This window comes from Schistocerca nitens, chromosome 12, assembly GCF_023898315.1.
Source record: "Schistocerca nitens isolate TAMUIC-IGC-003100 chromosome 12, iqSchNite1.1, whole genome shotgun sequence".
In the NCBI taxonomy this organism is placed as follows: Eukaryota; Metazoa; Arthropoda; class Insecta; order Orthoptera; family Acrididae; genus Schistocerca; species Schistocerca nitens.
Window position 1 is genome coordinate 149,018,055 of NC_064625.1, and position 3,082 is coordinate 149,021,136.

Genomic DNA, 3,082 nt, shown 5'->3' on the forward strand with positions numbered 1-3,082 from the left:
GCTGATAAACATCTTACGTTATTTGATTTTCAAACAGCTGAGCAAAACTGAACATACTCAGACATTTCTCTCTTCTCTTATTCTGATCAACACTAAACTGACACAATATATTTTTTTTAGCGCAACGCAATCTGTCTTTCAAAAATCCCTACAGAAGAATGGCCCTGACTAACAATAACCTTTACTTTTCACAAATCACTCACCTCACAAAAATCTTCGTTACTCGAACTACTGCAATACAGCGAGCGCCAATACTGCCAGCTAAATAAAAGATTCTAAGTACTGAAGGCACTACTTACATAGAAGTTATTCCCCAGAAGACAAAAACAGGATCGTTACTGGTAATGTTATGCACTACTGATTTTGCTGATTATTTATTTGTGAGTAGGCTGTTTAGGTTTTTATATTGGTAACGCCACGTAGCGCTCCGTATGAAAATCACTGACTGTGCTGTGTGCAGTCTGTGGCTGGTTGAACTCACTGTTGGAATATTTGCTATTGTAGTGTTGGGCAGTTGGATGTTAACAGGGCGTAGCGTTGCGCAGTTGGAGGTGAGCCGCCAGCAGTGGTGGATGTGGGGAGAGAGATTGCGGAGTTTTGAGAGCGGACGATCAGAAAAAAATTTATGAGACTGGATGTCATGAACTGATATGTATATTATGACTTCTTATGACTTCTAAACACTATTAAGGTAAATACATTGTTTGTTCTCTATCAAAATCTCTCATTTGCTAACTATGCCTATCAGTAGTTAGTGCCTTCAGTAGTTTGAATCTTTAATTCAGCTGGCAGCATTGGCGCACACTGTATTGCATTAGTTTGAGTAACGAAGATTTTTGTGAGGTAAGTGATTCATGAAGGGTATAGGTTATTGTTAGTCAAGGCTATTCTCTTGGTAGGAATCATTGAAAGTCAGATTGCGTTGCGCTAAAAATATTGTGTGTCAGTTTAGTGTTGGTCAGAATAAGTAGAGAGAGAAATGTCTGAGTACGTTCAGTTTTGCTCAGCTGTTTGAAAATTAAATAACGTAAGAGATTTACCAGCACAGTAATTCACAAAATTTTTCTAAGGGGATGTTTCAAAATACACCCAGTTTTCTGTAAGTCATGGGAGGACACGCCATGTAGCTAATATAATAACGGCAAGCAATTAACAGGAAAGTAAGAACAAAATCCACCATATGCACCAAAGTACAACAGCCATGAAGCGAATGTGGTGGGATCAAATTGGCTACATAGATGCGAGGGCAACAAAAATGTCCTTTGCAACATTTAATGTAATTTGTGACCGAATTTAAAAATTTAAAACCCTGTCATCATCTACTGATTAAGACGGTTAATCGTATGGTTATGGTTTAACACAGTAAGGCAGCTACTAAAGTTATAAAGCGTGCTCCTATCATGAGGCAGAGTACCGAACGGCGTGGTAATTACAGAAAATATACTCAGGCAGTATTTGAAGATGAAAGCACTTGGCTCCTTCCAACAAACTTTAAACAATATTTCAAACTTTTCCGAAACTCTTTCTCGCTGACACTGTGCACAAAATAATGAAAGGGAAAAATTTTATCGTTTACCAATATTTCGTTGTTGATGCAGTAAAACTACACCATCAGACATCACATTTCAGTTCATTACTTCTCTACTACGAGTATTAACTCTATTCGCAACACATTTTGCAGATAGAACCCACATACACCACTGAATGAACCAGCAAAATTATGTCACTGTGCGACACACAGTTCAGGAGATATAGTACTCCGTCTTCAGGTCACAACTGGCCCACCGGGACCATCCGACCGCCGTGTCATCCTCAGTGGAGGATGCGGATAGGAGGGGCGTGTGGTCAGCACACCGCTCTCCCGGTTGTTACGATGGTATTCTTGACCGAAGCCGCTACTATTCGGTCGAGTAGCTCCTCAATTGGCATCACGAGGCTGAGTGCACCCGAAAAATGGCAACAGCGCATGGCGGCCCGGATGGTCACCCATCCAAGTGCCGACCACGCCCGACAGCGCTTATCTTCGGTGATCTCACGGGAACCGGTGTATCCACTGCGGTAAAGCCGTTGCCATAGTTCAGGAGATATGACGTCATAAACTTTTAAATGTGCGAAAAGCTAGCTTTTGCTGAAAACGGAGCTCAAGTTACCTAGAGCACATTCACCTAGTGTTTGATAATGAGAGTACCTAGAGACTCCCAAGAAACTTTAGGCAATATTAGAAACCTTTCCTAATATTTTTCTAGCTTATATGTTTAACATAAAATATTTAACACATTAACTCATGTCTAAAGTAATCAGACGTTTACAGCTGTTTTATACATAGAAGTTAGATTTTTTGAAGAATCGTTGGGTCACTAAATACTGTCCTACTCGTTATAGGTAGCCAAAGTTCAGCATTACTCAGGACACAGTGAGGTGCCAACCTGAGGAACAAACGGCAGTTTCAAGTGGTCGGAAATGACCTATTTTACGTAGTGATCTGTAAGCTAGAAAGAGAGTGTAAAATACAGCGAAGTCATCGTAAGCGTACAATATCAGTCCAGAGGGAATAAAGACAGCGCAAAACAAGCAATGCTGCGGTGGAAAGTCTTTAATAGGTGGCAGGCTAGTGAAAGGATGCGCCCGCAGACGGATATCTGAGTGCATAACTCCGTCAAAGATAGCCCAAGTTTGCATTCTCTTCTTGTTCTGTCTGTGAGGAAATACGAGGATCGTCCAATAACTAATTTCCCTCTCTCAGAAAATGCATTACAGAAAATTTATCATGTTGAAATAATTTTATTGACATTTTACAACGCTTCTATTATTTTCCTACATAGTCGCTATATTTATTCAAGCATTTTTGAGAACTTGACGCAAGTCTTCACCGAATCAGTTTTGTATCAGGTTGGGTGCTGTGCTCGGAACCAGCTATCCACTGGTGATGTGACTTCACAATCAGTGTTAAAGTGGTTACCTCCAAGATGACCTTTGAGTTGGGGGAACGTGTGAAAATCACTTAGGGGCAAGATCTGGTGAATACAGAGGATGTAGGAACACTTCCCAGTCGAATATTCAGAGCTCCGACTGGATTATTCAA

The 3,082-nt window shown here is 40.7% G+C and overlaps 1 pseudogene; it reads right to left on the reverse strand.

Moving 5' to 3' along the window:
* Window positions 1–1,954: 1,954 nt before the first annotated feature.
* On the reverse strand, window positions 1,955–2,072 carry LOC126215556 (5S ribosomal RNA; annotated as a pseudogene).
* Window positions 2,073–3,082: the final 1,010 nt, after the last annotated feature.